The sequence below is a fragment of the Anoplopoma fimbria genome, unplaced genomic scaffold, assembly GCF_027596085.1.
Source record: "Anoplopoma fimbria isolate UVic2021 breed Golden Eagle Sablefish unplaced genomic scaffold, Afim_UVic_2022 Un_contig_8976_pilon_pilon, whole genome shotgun sequence".
Lineage (NCBI taxonomy): Eukaryota > Metazoa > Chordata > Actinopteri > Perciformes > Anoplopomatidae > Anoplopoma > Anoplopoma fimbria.
Window position 1 is genome coordinate 8151 of NW_026553686.1, and position 22830 is coordinate 30980.

At 37.2% G+C, this 22830-nt stretch overlaps 1 pseudogene; it reads left to right on the top strand.

The window, feature by feature from the left end:
- Positions 1-571: 571 nt before the first annotated feature.
- Positions 572-22496, top strand: LOC129116757 (carcinoembryonic antigen-related cell adhesion molecule 5-like; annotated as a pseudogene).
- Positions 22497-22830: the final 334 nt, after the last annotated feature.

A 22830-nucleotide genomic window follows, 5' to 3' on the forward strand; every position in this document is an offset into this window, starting at 1 on the left:
TTTAAAAATCGTTGAATTGTTAAGATTTTCATGGAAAGTTGCCCGTATCTTGAGGTCGCTATCATGCTTTTGTGACTTGATAGCAGCATGGACAGCAGACCATTCGCATAACTTATAAAAGTAACTTAATTGCTGAAACAAAGAATGTATTTATAGTTGGCTCTAAAGCCTGTGGTCTAGGAAATATGATGTATATTTCTTAAATTTATATAAATAAAAAATTAGATGAAGGTGTAGCTTCATTAGAAAGTGTTTGATAGATTAAGATGCAGAATATTAAACTGGCTGTTCTGATAGATAATCAGCCCACTGGTCTCTCGCTAAATGGTTCACTTTGTAAGACTTTAGTTCCATAATGTGGTTTAAATTGTCATCTACTTCAAATGCTTAAGATTGAAACCAACCACCGTAACTTTATTGCTTGTTTGTTTTCAATAGATAGACATCTATACTTATATATTATGGAAACGATTTGTTTCGTGTGTTCTTTTGGATTCTGATTCAGGATATTGTCACAGTGGCCGATTTGAACAATCTCCTCAACTTATCCGAGTTCCTCTCAGACCTGTAAATGTCTCCTCCAGGTTTGACCGAAGCAGCTGGTGTGTTGCCAGACACTCTGAATGCAGCTGTCGGAGATAAAGTGATGTTCACCACAACACTGACTCCCACGGTAACACCATTCCAAACAATGCACTGGAGATTTGGTAATAAGATCATAATATATTTCAATGTTGACAACATAACTGCACCAGCGTACAAAGGCAGGATCACCCTCTTCATGTCTACTGGATCTCTGGAGCTCAGGGATCTGACTCCTGAGGACAGTGGAGAATACATAGTTACCATTTTTCCAGCTGGGGAACCATCGAAGACAGGGAACACAAGACTGGACGTACAAGGTGAGGACATTTCACATGTTACTTCACTTTCAATTCTGAATGGAGATTATGCATTACAGTTAAATAATGAATAAAAAATGTGTTCAGGTGTTGAGTGGTTTTAAATGAGATCTATATATAAAGGTTTAAAACAAACTAGCTAAAACAGAATTCAGATTATGTTATTGAACAATGACGTGATAATAATGATATGATAATATGACAAAACAAGCAAGGAAAAATTGCTAGCTATTTGTCCATCTACTGTTTCCAAGTTCAAGAATAAACTGTTATGCTCAGTTTACCTCTATTCCAATTTTGGGATACGTTCTCACCGATAATGACATTTCAAAGTCTATAAGTCAGACAGTAACTGTGAGATTTGAATAATTTCCCTTGAACAATGATTCTGATGAGCATTATTCTTATTTTATGTTGTATGGCTCTAAGTACTGATATCAACAATATGTTAAAAAAACATCTAATGGATACACTGTGTTTACCGTCTTTTAAATACACCTGTATACTCAAATGCATTCCTGCACAACTGTCCTGCCTTAATTTGCTGTTCATATGTAGCTCTTATTGAGACACTGATGGACGTTTTATGGTCGTACTGTGTTAAGGTCATAGGGTGAATTGGACTACATGATATTATATGGAAACTCTTTATTAGGAATAACCCCTTGAGTTGTACCATCTCGTTTTCAAGGGGGTCCTCAACAGCAATTATACAATACAAGCACAATTAGACAAAACATTTAACAAAAACAAAAATGACAAGATAATTAAACAAAAACAAATATGACCCCAAAGAAGAAAAAAATGATAAGACATACAAAATCAGGAGGTCATATGAAACAGAGCATTGGAAATGTATTCTAAAGAACAACCACTTTAAAGTGCAGATTGGAAAAGCACTAATTAATTCAATGCCAGTACTGTAAAGTTGTTTTTCATCCACAGTGCCAGTTTCTGCTGTCATGGTAACTGCCAGCAGCACAGACTTGGTGGAGTTCAACAGCTCTGTCCGTCTGTCCTGCTCCTCCTCTGGATCTCTCTCTTTCCTCTGGCTGAACGGCAGCTCTGATGTTACAGCCAGTGACAGAGTTCAGCTCACCGATGGAGGCGCCAATCTCACTATAATTAATGTGACCCGCTACGACCAGGGACCGTTCAAATGTCAGGTGTCCAACCTTGTCAGTACCGGAACAAGTGCTCCAATAAACCTCTTCATCAACTGTGAGTTACTAACTAACATGCACAGTTCTTTATCTGACAACATCTGGATGCAAACAGAGATAGAAAGTTTAGACTTTAACAGCTTAGTGAGGAGTGGCCTTGTGTTGTGTATTTTGTCCCCCATTTATTGTCCAAAGTATTAGAAACATATTTTTCAACCTTATGGAATCAAACCACCTACAGCACAATGACAACACAATTATTGTACATACTCATTTATAAATGGTTCATTGCAGGGTTGTTCTGTTACATTTCTTTGAACCAAGGTTTCTATTCTTCTGGTGACGTGGTGAACGATAATGCAGTAGTGCAGAATAACTTTTTGCTTTTGTTTTCCCCTACATGCAGATGGCCCAGAAAATATTATTCTCACAATATCTCCATCACAAGAAAACAATGCGGAAGGGTCAGACATCACCCTGTCCTGCTCAGCTGACTCCAAACCTGCTGCCCAATTTATGTGGCTTCTGAATGGAGATCTGCTGTCTGACACTGGACCAGAGCTCAGACTGATGGACATTAAGGAGAGTCAAAGTGGGAACTACAGCTGTCAAGCCTTTAACAGCAAAACTCTGAGATATGAAATGTCTCAGCCTGCAGCCATCTCTGTACTGGGTAAGTTTCAATGAAAGGTTTTGTTCAAATATATATGGACGCCAAAAATAGGGGATGTAACTGTGATGGTATCAAATTAAACTTTCTTAAAGTGTTAAAAATGTCAGAATTTGCAACGAGAGACCTCCTCCTGCAGCTCTCCCTTTTATGTGCTAAACCCCTCCCATTAGACGGCAGCTGGATTATTGTGACATCACATGATAATTCCAAAATCAATGGTGGCTCCTAAAGAGGTTAGCAAAAGGCCCATCCATGTCTAAAACGCTTTGTCACCATTTTTAAGAAGTCTATCTTTCTTTTATTGGTTTGTTTGCAGTGTAGACAGTTGATGCAAATGCTGGAAAAGCCACTTTTGCTGCAGAGATTCCTTCCATTGGAACAGGCTTTCAACAGCTGGGATGTGTAGGTGCATCTGCATTTGTGGAACAGTTTATAGGAACTCCTTCTCTCTGAAATTACCTCTGATTGCTAAAACTCTTGCGTCACTAGGTGTTCTAAAGCCTGAAAACAGAGCCAAGAGGAGGAGCAGAACTATATTCTACTCTCAGGCCATTTTTTTATCACAATATGCTGAAAGTTTATTGGATATTTTTCCCAATGACACCAAAAAACCTGTCTACCCTAACTGTAAATTGAAAAGGTTGAATTAGCATTTGTGGAACAAAAATAACAATACATACAAACTTTTGCACTCAAGATAGGTATGCAATTGTTGATTGTACAGAGACAACTGAGGCTCAGAAATAAAAATGCTTGAAGTCATACAAAAATACTTCTGGGAGTGGCCGGTAACACAGCAAACGTTGTGGCTAGAAAATATGACTAATACACAAACTGAGGTCAGTCATAGTTAACCACGTTCCCCTTGTAAATGCTAATAAACTGTAAAATATTTACAGTAATGTAGTTTGATCACAGACTTTATCTCTTTATCTTTATGAACTATCAGATGAGTCAGAGTGGAAACTACAGCTGTCAAGCCTTTAACAATAAAACTGAGATATGAAATGTCTCAGCCCTCAGTTGTCTCTGTATTGGGTAAATTTGAATTAAGAGGTTTAGTGGATATATTAGCTATAGGGTAAGAAAGATGTGTACCCTTGTATTATATGCATTGGCAAAGTGTGGATTCAATGAAGTGTATCTTAGAACAATAATAATTAAAAAGACAAAATAAAAAAATGACTTGTGTAACAATCGCTATAGACTTGTGGTCAAAACATTGAGGCAATGACACTTGGTCAAACTGCATCTGTCCGCTGTTTTGAGTCGATTGTTAAAAACTGTGGTGCTACTCTACACTATCTTTCTAGATATCAATGGTTTGTTCCTCTCAAATAGATGATATTTCTAAAATATAGATTCTTCAAAACTGTGTTTGACAGTCTCTGAGTGTGGACAGTCTGACACTTGGTATGTTATATACCTGATTCAGGGATCAGTGGTTTGCGTCTTGCAAGTTCCTTTAATGTTATTTACTTTAGTCAATTTACAGTTAATTTTGTTCCTTTTCCCATATTTTGCCCAACAGGGAAAATATCAAAGGTTTCTATCACAGAAACCAACTCGCCGATTGAAGGGAACTCTTTCATCTTAACCTGTGATGCTGCTGGCTCTGTGTTTACCAGAGAGTGGATGAAGGGCGGCTTAAATCTGACTCCGGATGACAACGTGGCACTTTACGACAACAACAGAGTGCTGTCTTTTAACAGTCTGAGTAAAAAAGACAATGGAGATTATGTTTGTAAAGTCAGCAACACCTTCAGCCAGAATGAAGCTAAATACACCATGGTTGTTTCCTGTAGGTAACAAACTATACATATACATATACATTTATTGTTCAAAATGATGACTGACTTATATAACAGTTTACTACTGATTGGTTGTAGGTCTGTAACATGTTTCTAATTGCTTTAAGATCTTTACAAATATCTGTTTTTCAGTTGGACCAGAAAATGTTCAAATCAACGGTCCAAGTGAGATACCTTGGGGAGATACCTTAACATTAACCTGCTCTGCTGAGTCCGTACCTGCTACCTACACCTGGATACTGAAAGGGACAGAGATACACGATTCTTCTGTTTTGACAAAAAAAAACACTGAACCTTCGGATAATGGCAACTACATCTGTGAAGTGATGAATCATATAACTGGGAGAAAATCATCAGCGACCCATGGACTGTCTGTAACAGGTACCAAGATGGTGTTGAATTCAGATTTTGTCGATAGCCTTGAGTATTGTGATCATCACACAATGTTATCAACTGATTATCTTAAGAGTATCAGGCTTCATAAAGATGTTTTTTATAGATCAGAGTTCAGCATTACATTTCTACAGTTAACAACTATGTGACTCACTATGGACAGTTGAAGAAAAAAACAATGAAGAAGCAAAGTTAAAAAATATATATTTCTAGCTTTCCTTTTCTTGAAATGCCTACATTACCCACAGTACAACTCAACCATCAATAGATATTTAGATTTGCTATGCTCGTAGCAGCTAATGTAGCATCAATCTGCTAGCTTCATGCAGAGATGAGGACTACAGAAGTCCGGTACATCTTCTAACTCCACACCCCCAGATTTTATTTCTTATTTTCAAACTTGTCATCATCTCTTTACTTGTAATCTTTATTGTCCTGATAAACATGAACTTCTTTTTCTTTTTTTGCGCCTTTTCGCCCAAAGAGGATGCAAAACTCTGCTAATTTGTTTTGACAGGATCATTTTACTTAGTGAGGGTCAAATATTCTGATGTATTTTGCATTCACCTCACTTGTGATTTTGTTTATGAGTTTACAAATAGCTGATATTGCAAAATCAATTTGGTTATGTGATTTTATTTTTTTTACATTTCAGGCGGGTCTGGAGGTCTTTCAGCTGGTGCCATTGCTGGAATAGTTTTAGGCTGGTGGAGTGTGGTATTATTATAAAAACAAGTGAGTAAGAGAATAGCCTTTATTACCATTCAGACATTTCTGCCTTTCATCATGTATTAACAGGAGACTGACATTAGAGTTCACCTAACTTAAAACTAACTTTAATCTAATCTATATTACACTAGACTTAAAGTATTCAAAACAATAGACAATAAAGATTTATTGTAATACATGAATGACATTCTTAACACATCATTCACAATAACAATTGTAATTATTTTCATCAAAAAATGAAAAGCTGATGTAAGAATTGAATTGTTTAGCATTATTGCTGCATTAATTTTAATCAGTAAACAATCTTATATTAAAGTTGAGAAATTTATTTTATGTAATTTTAGAAAGTTCTACCCAAACACAACACAGGTTACAGTTGAATTTTGAGTTGCATCTTGTGTTATGAAAACTTATAAAGTCAACATTCATCTTTCTCTTAAAAGGTGAATTTTGAACTAATTATTCAGAATTTGTAATACATGGATGAATGCATTTTGAAGGACAAAGCACCAAGATGTTTCCGTAGCAATGATTCTACGTAGTTTATCTAAAGATCCTACTATAGGCCAAAACTTACTGACCACTCATTATAACATACAGATGATCAGATGATGATTTTCACGTATTGTCCAGCAGGCCACTTGGAGGACGAAGAGCTTCATAACAAGATAACAAATTTAGCAGCCATGACATATTTTCACCTTATTGATCCAGTTTTGGCTAATGTCTCATCAAAACATTTGCCATTTACTCATCCAGTGGAGAGCAACAGTAGCATTTCTGCTGCATTTCCTGTCAAAAGCAAGCAAGCAATTCCAATATTCGCTCTCCTGTTATTTTGCTGAAAAACCTCATCGTGAAACAATCCTATGAATGTGAAAGGACTGAAACAGAATGAAAATCTCCATAGGGCTTAATAACTTGTGAGTTTTTTTTTTTTTGTAAATATCTATGCTGTCTTTTATTGTACTTTGACAATTTTTCAAACATTTCTTGTTCTGCTATTACTAATGTGTTTGCAATTAAAGCAATGAAGTTACTCAGGTATTCTTTTTGTGTTTTGTGTACTTTTTGCATTTCTACAATGTATATCTAATGCTAGCTTTTATTTTTTTTCCCTCCTGTTATGACCAACCTCAACATTGAACAAAATGGGGTGTGGATAAGACATTTTGCAACTTATATGTAAAAAATACATTTATTAAAATAATATGGACAATTGCAGGGTTTTTTTTTTTACATCAGATGGATTTAACAGCAACTGAATATGTAACAGTCTTTTAAATACAATGGTCAGACAACTGTGGAAATTGTGTTTAAAGTAAAGCTTGATACATTTGACATTTCCTCATTTACTGTCAACAGCCAATAAATAAAACAAGTGAAAGCTTAATTTGACTTTGGAAGTGCCCTTTATAATTATTATCCTATGGCAGGTTTCATTATATGACTTTTGCTGAAGTTAATACTGATAATCTAAAACGTTGAGTTGCAAAATGTCTGAATGAGACAAATCCATTAAATCTGCCAAGCACTCTAATGACAAAATCTGCAGAATGTCGCCCTCCTGTGATGCAAACTGTAGTTGTTCTGGCCGTTTGGTAAATAAATAATATCTACAAGATTTTGGTAGGGCTGAACATTACAAAATATATACATATATCTTTTTTCAATTATTTTTGACTGATATTGCAAGTGTGATATTATGTCAAAAATAATAAGGGGAATGATCATTTTTACATCATTATTCTCATATAATATAATTATATATATTTCTCATCTTTGCGGCACAAGCATACATTTCGCCTTTAGAAAATGATTAAGGTTCGTGCAATTTGAAAATTGCAGTTGGCCATATTGAGATTTTAAGTAAATTTCAATTAATTGTGCAGAACAAGGGTGGAATAAGACATCTATTAAGTGACGAAAGGAGAAATAAAAAAATGGTAAGGAGCAGTAAGCATCATTTAACACATGCATGAATGTTTGAATCATTCCAAACCTCTAGTTTCTGAAGATTAATTCAGCTTTTATGACATTTTTTCCCTTTCGTTGTGTTGCCTGCAGGTTTTTTATGTTTATTTGCATTTGAGAATGTTTTATTCGTGAGTTATTTTAGTCCCTATAAAATTATAAAGAAGAGTGGTACCAAATAAAGATATCAGAATAGTAACCATAAATTTCAACCTCATTTTGTTGCAATGCATCATGGTGATCTTAAAAAAATTCACAGTATAAAAGAGAAAAAGAAGATGACCTGCAGGTGGCACAAGACAAAAAGTCAGAAGATACCTGCCAAATTGTCTGGCAGTCCATCTAACAGTTGTTGAGATATTTCACTAAAAATATAAATGTCCTCCTCACGGTGGCGCCAGAGGAAAGTCAGAGCAGCACTCAGTCTGTGTGTGTATGTTTACATTCTCTGGGGGCCATGAATGTCTGGACAAAATTTCAACTTTCAATTTTATAGCAATCCATCAACCTTTTTTTTTTTTTTTTTTTTAACCATTTTTTGTCCAAATCAAAGTGGTCGACCAACCAACCAAACAACAGACTAACATTGCCACAGAGACTCTAATATGGCTAACAATACCTAAAACAACAGAACTACAACATGCCACACACTGTATGCGACTTCATCACTTACAGAACAGGATACTGGATTATTTAATCAAACCGATTGTGAACAATGATTGTGTCTTTCCATCAGCAACCTGACGGAACAAAAGTATCAAATGTAATGTTGCCACCTCATATCTAAAACAGGGTCTCTCTGAATAGACCCATGACTGTTTAATGATGTCAAACAGCGGTAGTTGTTGCTATTTGAATAAATTCTAACTCCTTTACAAAAGTACTTTAATTATTAATTGTTTTCAAAGTTGTGTTTTTTGTACATTGAAAGATTCAATTACTTTGCACTATTGTTGATCGTTAACAGAGGTATGATGACGGAAAACCCCACTGCACAGTACTTCCTTGTACTACCTTCATATCTTGAAATAGGCACACATTACACGGAAATCAACAAAGCAAAGTGAAGGAGTGTGATCCTTTTTTTCTATTGTCATATTTGAGGATACTGCATAAGAAATGGAAAAAGCTGTGATACACTTCATCATCCTGATGTCCATCTCAGGTGAGCTCGTACCACATGATACAGCAGATAAAATTCACTTAATTATTCAAGTTGCTGTATTCTAAATATCAGTGGGAAGTCACACATTTTCCTAACATAGAGGGTCAAAGAGGAGTTTCTATGCAATTTATCTGACAATCTGCTATGCAAACATATCAGCTAATTCAGCTGTTTAGCAATTTGATGATCACTTAACTTTACTCAGGAGTTTATTTCTGTTTGCAGCAAAAATAAAATTATCTCAAAGCTACAACAGAGCTATGAAAATAGTCATGATGCGTCTCTTACCCAGAGGTGTACTGTATTTAAGCTTCTTCAGGGAGAACAGGTGTTTTTTTCTGCTGCAGATTTGTGTTTTTGGTCATTTTAAGATCCCCATAAATGTCTCCTCCAGGTTTGACAAAAGGAGCTGGTGTGTTGCCAGACACTCTGAATGCAGCTGTCGGAGATAAAGTGATGTTCACCACAACATTTCTCCCACGGTAACACCATTCCTAACAGTGGAATGGAAATTTGGTGATAAGAACATAATATATTTCAATGTTAACAACATAACTGGACCAGGGTACGAAGGCAGGATCACCCTCTTCATGTCTACTGCATCTCTGGAGCTCAGGAATCTGACTCCTGAGGACAGTGGAGAATACAGCGTTAACATTGTTTCAGTTGGAGCTCTACCGATTGAAGGGAAAACAAGACTGGACGTACAAGGTGAGGACATTTCACGTTACTTTGCTTTCAATTCTGAATGGAGATTATGCATTACAGTTAAATAATGAATAAAAAAATGTGTTCAGGTGTTGAGTGGTTTTAAATGAGATCTATATAAAGCTTCAAAACATACTAGTTAAAACAGAATTCAGATTATGCTATTGCATAATGACATGATAATAATTATATGATATCATGACAAAACAAGCAAGGAAAAAGCAATTAAGTCAAATTTAAGTAAACATTTATTTTTTGTCCATCTACTGTTTCCAAGTCTTGAACTTTGAATGAAGTTCAGATATTCTTATTGTGTTTTGTGTACTTTGTGCATTTCTACAATGTATATCTAATGCTGGCTTTTATTCTCTTTTCCTCCTGTTGTGACCAACCTCAATGAATAAAAAAGGTGAAAGCTTAATTAGACTTTGAAAGTGCTCTTTATAAATATGATCCTTCTGGACTGTTATTATAGGATTCTTTATCTAATGTGATAATGATAATCTACTAAAACACTGAGTTGCAAAATGTCTCAATAATGAGACAAATTCATTAAATCTGCAAAGCACTCTAATGCCAAAATCTGAAGAATGTCGCCCACAACTAGTTTGTGATGCAAACTAATTGTTCTGGCAGTTTGGTAAATAAATAATCTCTATAAACAAATTTTGGTAGGGCTGAACAATTACAAAATATATACATATATCTTTTTTCAATTATTTTGACTGATATTGCAACTGTGATGTTATGTCAAAATATTAAGGGGAATGATCATTTTTACATCATTTGTATTTTGGTGTGATCTTCGCTGGGATCTGTATCAAACAATGATTTTTTTTTTCAAGCCTTTTGAATATGATGTGTAGGCCAGCACATCTTTGCGGCACAACAGTATTTCATTTTAAATGGTATTTTCACATACATCTTGCCTTTAAAAAATAATTAAGCTTTTTGCAATTTGAAAATTGCAGTAGGCAATATTGAGATTTTAAATAAATTTCAATTAATTGGAGTGGAGAGCAAAAGAAGTGTAACTTATTGTCTGAAATGTAATATGGAACCCATCAGCAAACGATTTTGCTTTTTTTCAGCTTGAAATTTGCTTTTTTGAACAGCTACTGAACTCCAACTCTTTTAGTGCATTTCAAGTTGCATTCCTGTCCTCCTTGGGCTGAATTTAGATAAATCCTTTAATATTTACTCATCAGGTACCTATTAACATGGTAAACTGAGATGGTCCTTACGGTCAACATTAATCTACTATTAGTGTTTGGACCCTCTTTTGTTTCCAACGTGTTTTATCTGTTGAGTGGTGGTATAACTGTTGCTATTTGTATCATTGTTGGGTATCATATTCTATTTTATTTTTTGTATTACTTTTAATTGCCTGATTTAAAATGTCCTCATTGCAGTGCTAACACTGTATATCTCTTTTTAAAAAATGGTGAATAGATAAAACTTTAAATTATATTATTGTAATAAGCATCACCACGTCACAACATGTTAGCATGCTAATGTTAGCAATTCCCCCCCCGCAATGCCTAAATGAAGCAGAAAAACATCACAGAGCTGCTATCGTGGCTGAAGACTCTTGTTCTTTAAACTTTTGTCATGATCAATTAAGTAACTAGTAACTAAGAGGTAATCATTAATAATAATTATAATTTATTGTGTTCAGAACATGCAGTTGTCTTTTATTAGCTTGTTATAAAAGTTTGGAGGGCGACCATAACAAAAGGACAATTTAGGTAATAATTAACTTTCCTAGCCTGTGTACTGATGACATGTTTCATTTATTGCAGATTATCTCACAAATACAGACGGCAGATGGTCAGATGACATTAGAAGAGGACCAAACTGAGTAATACACCATGAGCTATACATTTCTCAGGTCAACCATACTTGTGATCCTCTCCTCAGGTAAGAAATGCATTAGAATTATTTTTTTTACATCAATTCAACTAGAGGTTGTCAAATGTAGGCTAACCACTAATTGTTTCAGCAGGTCTCTGCTATGGAGCGGGTGTGCTCACTGTTGACTTGCTTCGTGGAGCAACAGGGGAGAGTGTGACCTTCACAACATCCGTAAATCCAACAGCTGAACCATTTCTGGCACTAACATGGAGCTTCAATGGTACCACCAATGTAATAACCTCAACCAGTGTAGATGTAGTGGGATCAGGCTATGAGAGCAGGATCACCCTGGATAAATCCACTGGGTCTCTGGTGCTAACAAACCTGACTGAAAAAGACAGCGGGGAATATGAGTTAATCATCATCCCTTACGGAGCGGGGCAGATTCAAGGAACTGCTAAACTGGAGGTGCTGAGTAAGTTAGACGTCATTAATCTGACGTCGTATTTAAAATAATGCTTGAGTAATATCGACGAAATTGGACAGAAAATATCAGATGCTATTTACACATGTCTTTTTTAAGAATGTGTCTTTCCATTCAATTTTTGTGCACAGCCAAACTGTCGAAACCCACCATGGCCTGCCCCACAGAAAACCTAATCGAAGGTAAAACCTCTGTGAACCTAACCTGCCACGCTGACGGCCTCACCTCTCGTGTGTGGCTGAAGGACAGCAAACCTCTGGTTTCCGGAGACGGACTCAGCTTTCACGATGGCAACAGAGTGCTGTCCATCAGCACCTTAAAAAGGAGCGACACTGGAGTGTTTCTTTGTAATGTCAGCAACGATTTCAGTTTTGACACGGCAAATTGCAGACTTAAAGTCTACTGTAAGTACTTTTAATTGTACTTTATTATGCCACAGCACTTTTTTTTCACATTTACAAATTTGCTTATACATTTTTTTAAATATTTTTTCTCCAGTCTCTTTATAATCATGATCTTCTTCCTCATCTTTTCAGATGGACCTGACAAACCAATAATTGTTCAGACTCCGATAGGAGCAGAACTTGAAGAGAGTGTGTTTCTGAGCTGCTCTGCTGACTCCCTACCAAAGGCATCCTTCTTCTGGACGTTCAAACACATGACGATGCAGGGCTCTGTACACTACATCCATGAGATGGAAAATAGGCACCTGGGGAAGTACACTTGCACGGCCCGTAACCCAATCACTGGTCTGGAAGCCTCTGTGTTCCACACACTGCGTGGTATTTAAAGCTCTCATTCATAACTCTCTACAGTAACTTTGATACTGATATGTGATGGCAAATGGAAAATACAGAGTAATTGTTTTCTCTTCTGATCCAGACTCCTCTATTCCAATAACTGGTTCTATGTCCATGATGTTTTGCACTGTCCTGACCACGGTGGCACTCATGTCGGTCTAAAGACTGCATTTTGTCCTTGGAGACAAGCTTGCTCATTTCCAATCTGCAATTGTCTTTTTTGGGATAATGTATCTGTGTTAAGCATTTTCGCTGTGTCTCTTTAAATTGTATGTTCACATAAAATAAAGATGTGAATGATAAAATTACAAACCAGCGATCCTTCACATTTAACAGCTGTCTCAATTTTTCTATTAACTGTATATTAAGACAACCAAAGTATCGCAAATTGTTGTAATGATGCCTCTCAGAGAACAAAGCAGAAATTCCAGCTATCTTCTTATTACTGCTTACAGATTCAGCTTTAATACAGTAAATTAGTCTTGACACTACTCAGGTGTTATATAAACTATGATAAAGTGTTTGATGTTCTTTAAAGGTGACTGAAGCCTGATAACGTCTAATCAAATTGCCACTATAATAAACTTTTATTAAAATTCTCTATCAGATTCTGTTGTGTTAATGAACACCATCATGTACTTTCCATTCGTTTTTTTTTTTTTGTTCCACAAGGGTGTGCCTGCAAGCTGCTGCCATAAACTCTCAACCTACCTCAACCCAAGTGGACTTCACAGCAACTTTTTTAGAATACATTCGAAGCCCATTTTGGGTTAGTTACCTTTTGACCAGAGAGTCCTGCACTTACTAAGTTACATTGACTTGTGTTGGTCTAATTGAGGGTGCATATAGCAATGCAGCTTAAGGCTGGGACTAAATGCAGGACTTGAAACATTTAAGTCATGAAAAACAAAAACAAGTCTAAGGATTAGGAAAATTATAGATGAAAACTAAAGATTAACTTGCTTTTCAAGATAATATAATCTGTATCCACACAATGATGCCAATTTAGCAATATTATTGCTTCATTTAGGCATTTTTTTCAAACAGCACAATTAACTACTTTAAAAATCTATTAAGAAGGTTTTAGTGTTAACGGTGCTTTTTCAGATAAGTACCGCCAGAGCGTGACACAGTTAATGCTCAAGTGTTTTGAGATTTTAGCAAAGATGCACGTGTTTGGGAAGTAGCGAGCTTCCATTGACTTCTATTCATTAGAAATTCTAATAAGGTCATAACGGTATGACTACACCCGCCCTTCCATGCCAATATGTCGTGTCTCTTTATGTACCTGATGGCAGGGGATCATTGGTGGCAATTGGGAACAACTGAGCCTAGTGTTTTGCTTCTTTAACATCCAGAATAGAATTTAAAATCCTTCTCCTCACGTACAAAGCCCAAAATAGTCAGAAAATCATTTCTTAAAAAAATCATAGTACCCTACCTCATTATCCCACTAAGGCACAGCACTCACAGAATGCAATTAACATATATATTTAATTTTAATTTTAAAAACAGTGTCTCTGGAATCTGACTATTATGACTTATTTTCATATCACAACCAGTTTAAATATTTATCAAAACTTCCTATCAAAATGAATGTGTAAGCAGCAGGGTGTACCTCCAAGTACCACCCAAACACCACAGTATGCCTCTGACCAGCCACGTCGTGAAACAAACTGCTCTGTGATTTTCTTAAAGTGGACAAGCTGATTAGCAGATGAGCTGTTGTGTTTCACAGCTGGAAGTAAACAGAGATGACAAACTGCTTCTGAATGCAAGTAGTAAATTTGACACTACATGACTGATTTCCAATGTGAAATATCTCTCAATTGTTAAATCATCACACCAGCAGATCATGTCCAGCATCTGGTTTTATTACTTTATCATAATTGTGTTATAAATTCATCATATCAGTGTAACATATTGTCCAGGCTGCAACACACCTGAGGGAGTAAAAGTTTGACTGCATGAGAAAATGTCAGGGTGCACGACCTTTGTGCCACCAGATCCGCTATTATCAACATAAAATATAGAAAACTGTTATATATTGGAAAAAACCTGCTGTTAAAATTGTAGCACTACAGACCTGATTAAATGAACACATGACTCTATAAGTAGATAAAGGAAAAAGGAGCAAGGGAATCAACAGTTTTCTTCATCATTACTGCAAGATACATTTGAACTAGGTTTTATTAAGGCATTTGTTGTAGGATTGACAAAAAAACGATCCAACCTTATGTTTTATCTATGGTATAACAGCATCATATATTCAGTTGTTTTTAGCTAAAAAGAAATAACTTTTTGTCTCTTGCTCAAAGCAGAGTTCAACAATAAAAACAAGGCTGAAGCTGTTGAATGAAAGTTGAATCAAAAATATAGATTTAGTACAGTAACTGTAGTTTATGTGCATTGACAGACATTTTATATAATCAAAAAATGAAGCAAAAACACTGACAGTGTGAGCAAAATGCAGCACATTAAAGCAATACAGGTTACTGAAACAAATGAGAGAAACAAGATGACTATGTTAACATAATATCCAAATATTTAAATTCCCAAAGAGAACTACTTTAGATTACGCAGACACAGGGTTTTGCTTTTTCTCCTCCGTTTCATGTTATTATTCGAAGTACAGTTCCTTTTAATCACTTGCTTTCCTATTTTAAAAGCTTTTAAAGCTAATTTTGTCGTATTTTAATTATTTAACAACAAATAACACTCTGTTCTGGATTTTATTAGAATTTTGTTGTTGATTGATATGAGAGCAATTTAAGTTTGTTTATTAATCTAATTATGACCAAATCACATAATAGGAATAACACCCTCCAAGGACTTTGCACATAAATTGCATGGGTCTTACTTGTTGGTTATTACTGCTGTCATGTACACGATGAGTTTGGCACCACAAAAGAAGTCAAGGCTGTAACAGAGGTCAATTGCCCCTCCCCTCAAACACACATACTCACTCACTGCACCTCCTCTGTGAAAACACTTTGTATGCGCCTAGAGGCTGCAGGAGATATGGAAACATCTGTGAAACTGTTGATCATTTTAGGAGCAATCTCAGGTGAGAAATTAAGACTTGTATAAACACTTTCACTCACAACTCCTTAGTCAGGTCATGATTATTCAGTTAATCTCAATTACATTTTAAGAGCTGGTTCTGAATATTTTTTTGACAAGGGTGATTGCTATAAATGGTTATTATAGTTTAATTGGGTATTATAGTTTTAAATGTTAACCGTGTGATATCAAAGCTTCTGTTTATCTTTAATCCTTTTTTTACTTTTGAGGCCGTGCAGGTCACAGTTGGATCTAACAGACTACAACATAAAAAGAAAAGTCTTTAAATGCACATGTTTAAGTTCATATTTAATCATTAGAAATTGACATGGCATAGGACAAACTCTATTCTCTATTGTTTTTTTTTTTTTATACCAATATTTCAGTTATCTCATGGTATTGGTTACATAACATTTTCATGTAAATATGACTCTCGATTACACAGACAAGATTTAAAAAACTAACACCTAATCTGGTTTTATATAGTTTTGTTGGCTGGATTTGGTTGGATGCATCTTCCTGGTGTCTTCAATAGGCTAGTTTTTAATTTGATTACATTCAAGTGATTGACAGCGCATTGTTATCTAAGTCTTAGTAACATTTATTCTAATAATGTAATCTTCTCCTTCAGGTTCAAGCCACGCAGATGGTTTGCTACCAGACATTCTTAATGCGGCTGTTGGAGGGACGGTGATATTCCCCACAACAGTGACTCCACCAGAAACACCATTCCTGATAGTAACCTGGAGTTTTACTGATCTCAACGGTACTAATTCTGCTATAATAACCTCAAGTAATGTAGACATAATTGAACCGGAGTACACGGACAGGATCACCCTCTTCAGATCTAACGGATCTCTGGTGTTGAGGAATCTGAGCCTTAGCGACAGCGGAGAATACACCATCCTCATTTTAACGAATGGTGCAGAGCAGCAGAAAGGAAACTGCAGACTTGTCGTACATGGTATGTTGATGCAACACGGTTGAACTAAAACAGACAGAAAACTGACTTTTTCCAGATTTTGTTCCTTCAAAAGGAATCAACCATTTTAAAGTGACACTTCAACTCACATGCAATGACCACATAATCAAATATGTCATCATTTCAAAACTGATGAAATGCCAGAAGTCAAGAGAATGTACCTTCTCAACATCAACTGCTTATGTTAAACTACTCCGACAAGTCAAATACTATACTATGTTTCAACTGATATCAATATCAATATCACATAATTGGAGTAGCTAAATCTTTCCACAGCTATTCTTTATGACTCTGACCTACACCGTATCTTTCCTGCAGCCTTTTGCTTATGTAATATTGTTATCAGTTCAATAAAACCTGAGTTTGATGAATTGTTCTTTGTTCATCTAAACCCACAGCACCAGTCTCTAACATGGTGGTAACTGTCAGCAAAACAGACTTGGTGGAGAACAGCTCTGTCCGTCTGTCCTGCTCCTCCTCTGGATCCTCTCCCTCTTTCCTCTGGCTGAACGGCAGCTCTGAGGTTACAGCCAGTGACAGAGTTCAGCTTAGTGATGGAGGCGCCAATCTCACTATAGTCAGTGTGACCCGCTATGACCAGGGACCATTCAGGTGCCATGTGTTTAATCCAATCAGTAATGGCTCCAGTGATCCAGTAAACCTTTTAATCAGCTGTGAGTTACAAACACAAATGCTCTATTGATGCATGTTCCTTCAAATCCAAGAGCTTAACATTTTTACATTGACATAAATAACAGCAAAATGTAAAAAGCTTTTACTCGTAACTTGTTGATGCTTTGGTCACTGAGCAGGTGATCACTGCAGCTACTATGATAATGAGGTACTTCTTATTTTGACTGGTACAAAACAGTTATGAGCGATGCACACCCCCTACTACTCTTCCAAAGTTACTTAAATTTATATTTGTGACTCTCTTTTGTTGACTTTCCATGTGTCGCACAATGCAGACGGCCCAGAAAATACTCTATTGAAGCGATCACCCTCACAAGAATACTATGAGGAAGGGTTAGACATCATCCTGTCCTGCTCAGCCGTCTCCAGACCTCCTGCCCTGTATAAGTGGTTTCTAAATGAAGACCTGCTGTCCGATACTGGACCAGAGCTCAGACTGACGAACATTCAGATGAGTCAGAGTGGGAACTACAGCTGTCAAGCCTTTAACAGCAAAACCCTGAGATATGAAATGACTCAGCCCTCAGTTGTCTCTGTATTGGGTAAGTTTGAATTAAGGAGTTTAGTGGATGTAGTAGTGATGGGGTCAGAAAGATGTGTACCCTTGTATTATATGCATTGGCAAAGTGTGAACTCAATGAAGTGTATCTTAGAATAACAATAATAATTAAAAAGACAAACAATAAAAACATCACTTGTGTAACAATCACTATAAACTTGTGGTCAAAACATTGAAACAATGACACTTGGTCAAACTGCATCTCAGCCTGCAGCTGTAACTGTAATGGGTAGGTTGAGGTTTTTAACAGCGCTAATACATTTGTTCATTGTGCTTTTTAAGGGCTAGAAATGTTCTCATCATTTAAACCGTGCAAAAGCTTATTAATAGTTTTGTTTCCCCACAGTACCAGTATCCAATGTAAAGGTAAATGCCAGCACCACAGACATTTTGGAGTCCAGCAGCATCTCTGTCACTCTCTACTGCTCCTCCTCTGGTTCCTCTCCGTCTTTCCTCTGGCTGAACGGTAGCTCTGAGGTTAAAACCAGCGACAGAGTTCAGCTCAGTGATGGAAACTCCACACTCACTATTGCTAACGTGAGCCGCTACGACCAGGGACCATTCAGGTGTCATGTGATTAATTAGGGTGACCATACGTCCGTATTTCCCGGGACATGTCCGTATTTCACGTCCTGTCCCGGGTGTCCCGGGTTATTTTTAGAAAGTGAGGAAATGTCCTGGTTTTTAAAATTACCTTCTTTGGACCATTACATTTACATGCACTAGGGCACTGCCCACGGCGCTGCGTGCGACGTAGCCTAATCCCCGCCCCTATGCTGTCAGCCCTATTAATCAGAACGTAGACAACGTGACTGTCAGTCATACGCAAGCAACATGCCGAAGCGCAAGTGCTCGTTTACCGACGAATTACTAAAGAGTTTCCCGGCTTTCAGACCGGGTCGAGACAAATGGGAAGCCTTGTGCACAGTGTGCAAAGCAGGCACATATGTCTCGGTGTCCAATGGAGGAGATCTGAAAATCCACCTGGACACCGAGAAGCACAAAACAGCTGTCCGAGGCGAGGGTAGTGCTAGCTCGATCACACAGTACTTTCTCAGACGCGACATTATTTCTTTCATTGTGCTGTTCATTCATTACAGGAATTGTTGACTCAAGCATTTTGAATAAATACATTTTGAATAAAATTATCATTTGTTATTGGAGTTATTGTTATTGACTTTTACTGAAAAGCATTTTTAATAAACCAACTGTAAATATCTTGTTCTATCTATATAATATAATATACCGGTATAATTGAATAATAATAAAATACTATTAAAGCAGCAGCATCCTCCACATGACCGCCCACCCCCAGCCACCCCCCTCCCGCCCCGCCCCACCTTCAACCCCCCGACAAGGTGTCCTGGTTTTCCCAAATGAAAATATGGTCACCCTAGATTAATCATTTCAGTAACAGCACCAGTGATCCAGTAAACCTCATCATATGTGAGTGACTAACCAGCTTGTTCAAGCTATTAACATAATTTATCTGTGATTATTTTTTTTGCTTCCTCCATGTATTTTATTGGTGACCATATCTTCTTGTGTTTTCTTGCTGCAGTTGGCCCAGAAAATATCAATCTGACAATATCTCCGTCACAAGAATACTATGACGAAGGTTCAGACGTCACCTTGACCTGCTCAGCTCTCTCAGGCCCTCCAGCCAGGATTCAGTGGTTTCTGAATGGAGACCTGCTGTCTGATACTGAACCAGAGCTAAGACTTATGAACATTCAGATGAGTCAGAGTGGAAACTACAGCTGTCAGGCCTTCAACAACAGAACGATGAGAAATCAAACATCTGAGCCGTCAGTTGTCTCTGTACTAAGGTGTAAGTTGGGGGGGAATGATGACTTCTTGTAGCTGAGGGCTTAAATAAGCAGAAATAATAGTTTTTGAGACTGTTTGTTGTATTGTTTGACAAGTGGTACACAATTTCATATGCTTAGCTGAATGTAATCTTGCTGCAGAAACAGAACAAGAGCAATTGATCAGTGCCAACATTTATTTTTGTTTTTTTCTTCCCATAGCACAAGTCTCCAACGTTGTAATAACTCCCAACGCCACAGATTTGTCAGAGCTCAGCAGCTCTGTCCGTCTGTCCTGCTCCTCTTCTGGATCATCCCCTCTTTCATCTGGCTGAACGGCAGCTCTAATGTTACAGCCAGCGAGAGAGTTCAGCTCACCGATGGAGGCTCCACTCTCTCCATAATTAACGTGACCCGCTACGACCAGGGACCATTCATTTGTCATGTGTTCAATAATTTTAGTAATTACACCAGCAATCCAGTGAAACTCTACATCAGCTGTGAGTACTCTCTGATGTTACAGCGTCTGAATGCACATCCCACACAGACCTTTACATTTTGCATCTTGATTCATAATTATAACAACCATCACATCAGGAGTGGGTTTGTCTAAATTACTTATTGTGCTCCTTGCTGTTTGATTGCTACTGTGTTTGGCTGCCGCTGAGTAAACGACAGCTGTATTTAGTTTAATGATGCAGTTTGCCATGTGAACATACTTAACAGTAATGACCTCTTCACACTGAGCCAAGCTCCATGCAATATGCAGCTTTTCTAAAAGCTACTGTTTTTTTATTGGTGACTAAACGGTTTCATATCTTTTTCCCCAGATGGCCCAGAAAATATAAATTTAACAATATCTCCGTCGCAACAATACTTTGAGGAAGGAGCAAACACCAGCCTGATGTGCTCAGCAGACTCCAGACCTCCTGCCCTGTTTCAGTGGTTTCTAAATGGAGACCTCAGAGCTCAGACTGATGAACATTCAGATGAGTCAGAGTGGGAACTACAGCTGCCAGGCCTTCAACAACAAAACCCTGAGAAATCAAACATCTCATCCTGCAGCTGTAACTATACAGAGTAAGTTAGGATATGTTAAATGGTTACAACACAATGGCTTAAAGTTTTGAATACTTGACTTGCTGCTAGTCTCTTTTTACTTATAACTCACAGCACCAGTCTCCAATGTGGTGGTGACTTCAAACAACACACAATTGTTTGAGTTCAGCAGCTCCATCAGTCTCTCCTGTTCCTCCTCTGGATCCTCTCCCTCTTTCCTCTGGCTGAACGGCAGCTCTGAGGTTAAAGAAAGTGACAGAGTTCAGCTCACTGATGGAGGATCCACTCTCACTATAATTAATGTGACCCGCTACGACCAGGGACCGTTCTGGTGCAGCGTGTCGAATGGTGCCACCAGTGGAAGCAGCCAACCGGTGAATCTTTTCATCCAATGTGAGTTTATGACAAAAGGATTTGTGCCACAAACCTACCATGATTTAAGATGACAATTACTCTCAAGCTCCATATGAATCTCAGTTGTTTCAGTTGCTGTTGTTCAAAAGCAATGTCCACCCTAAACACTGAAAGCTCGGACAATTACATTTCCATCACCTATATGATCATCAACATAAGCTCTGTGACAGTGTATTTTCCAGCTGATCCAAGGAGGTTTTAAAGTAGTTATTTCAGCACATAAATACCATTTAATCCTTCAGTTTATCATTCAAAATCACCAAAATCGTGAAACAAGAATACAGCCGTCAAACAATCTGACTCTTGTTGTTGTTTTTTTACAGTCGGACCTGACAACATGGCCATCAAAGGACCTAAATCAGTACGTGTTGGAGATTTCATGATGCTTTACTGCTCCACCATGTCGGTACCAGCTCCGACGTTCACGTGGCTGTATGATGGAAAGCCAACCAGTAGGCAGGAGTCTGTGTACGTTATAACGACCATCAGAGGCTTTGACGGCGGGACGTACACCTGCACTGCTGTGAACGCTGCTACAGGGCTGAGTCAAACAGTGAGCCACATGATAACTGTTGTAGGTATGTGACAAAAAAGTTAACTGAAAAAGAAACATACAAGTACTAATGAGACATGTATTTTTCTCTGTGTTTAGGAGAAATGCATTAAGGATTTTCTGCATGTTATTTTTTCAGATTTTTCAGACTGTGACTGCTCAGTTGCTGCTGGGAGAGCTACAGTCATAACAGCTGGATGTCTTCTAATCATTGCAACTGTGTGTGGAACAATTGTGTATAATATGATAAGAAGGAATAGGTAAGCATAAACTGTGTGTAAGTACATTTACTCAAGTACTGTACTTAAGTAAAAGTTAGAAAATTCTTGAGTATTTCCATTTTCTACTTTACACTTCTATTCAACTACTTTTAGGGAAATGTAGTGGAGGAACGTAGGACTCTTACTTGTAATGGAGTATTTTACTTTTACATGAGTGAAACATGTCTTGCATCTTAACAAGCCCTTACTTTATTTTTTCAGAGTCAACAACATGTATGCAGCACATCGAAAAGGCAAGTATTTACCTGATCCAATTTCTTCTTCAACGAATGGAAATACTAATTCTTCAATCATTAAAGTGACCTAATGAATCGTGAGATTTAACAAACGTCTGCTTCGGCCCTCAGAAAAATTAAGTGTGAAAGATAAACGTTCAGACCTGTACAAGATCTCAGGAACAGCAACGAACGGCTTGACCTCCTTTGAAGGTGAGTTCAATGTGGCTGAATTATCTTTATTTTGAAAGAGAGAACATTCACATTGACATTTCTTTGAGTCCACATTTTTGTATCTCTGATCATTTAACTTTCCTCTAGCAGCATAAATAAAATGGGGAAACAAACACAAAGAAGACACCTTCACAAATTTCAAAGAAAAACAGCAGTATTGTTGTTGTTTTATTTATTCATGCAACCCAACAATTTTCTGCCTCTCAGACTACTCTTCGCAGTGATGAGTTCGATGTTCGATGCATGGCTTCCTTGTAACTTTTGTGTAACTGGGTTTTTCAATAATGTCCAATGGTTTTGCAACAATTTGTTC